Consider the following 1,090-nt stretch of genomic DNA (forward strand, 5'->3'; position numbering starts at 1 on the left):
AAGAAGAAGAAGAAGAAGAAGAAGAAGAAGAAGAAGAAGAAGAAGAAGAAGAAAAACTGCATTCATACAGCGCTTGTTCACGCACCACAGCTAGCTTTCTATCCGTTTTACCACTTGTTGACGAAACTTTCAGCAATGTTCTCTTGATATTACATATTCTAAAACTGGCTCCCGTGCAGTCAAGGACCGGCAAGATGGCGCACACATTGCCGCGAAAACAACGAAACAGATTTATCCAGACATTCCCGAGCGAAGAACTCCGACGTCGACACATATAATATCTAGATCTGCAGCCCCACTCAGTCAGTGGATAGTGGAGTGTGCAGCTCAGACTGTACGGACAGTCATAGGGGGGAAGGGAGGCCCGAGAGTTGGGGAGGGGGGGGGGTGTGAGACTATGATCTAAGTGCAACAAATGCCAGCGGATATACATAGCGATACATGTATTTATTTATTTATTTATTTATTTACCCCGTTTGTCGATTTATTTACTTTTTAATTTTTATTCAGTTATGTAGATCTTTCAAAATTTTGGGGGCGGACTAAACCATGTTGAGAAGAATGCAAAATCTCACCTCAAAGATATTAGAGATACTCCGTAAAAATATCCCCTCGCGCCTCTCGGAAATATCGAACTTGGGTCTCCTGTGTGCGACAACGAAGTGCCTGACCGCCATACAAGAGACATCATATATATATAATGTATATACATATGTATATATTTATGTATCAGAGCTGGTGTTTGCTTTGTTTCGTTATTTACAGGAATCCTGATGACGTCAGTCATAGCGGTAGTTCTTGTTAGGTTTACGGACGCAAATAGCAGGAGAAAAGCTGAGAAGATGAACACAAGGGGAACACATGATAAACAAGATCAGAAATAAAGGCAGGCATTCGCAGAAGAAAAAAAAAGGGGGGAACGACCCAAAACAACTACGAGACGGCGCAGCACATACGAGTATATATTATAACAAGTTTTAAAAAATGATATAACTTACTGAGATTGCTAATTCTGGTCATTCTCGACAACGCTTGAAGTAGCCCTGTTTTTTTTTGTTTTTTTGTTTTGTTTTTTTGGGGGGGAGGTTGG

The sequence above is a fragment of the Aplysia californica genome, unplaced genomic scaffold (genome assembly GCF_000002075.1).
Source record: "Aplysia californica isolate F4 #8 unplaced genomic scaffold, AplCal3.0 scaffold00070, whole genome shotgun sequence".
NCBI lineage: Eukaryota > Metazoa > Mollusca > Gastropoda > Aplysiida > Aplysiidae > Aplysia > Aplysia californica.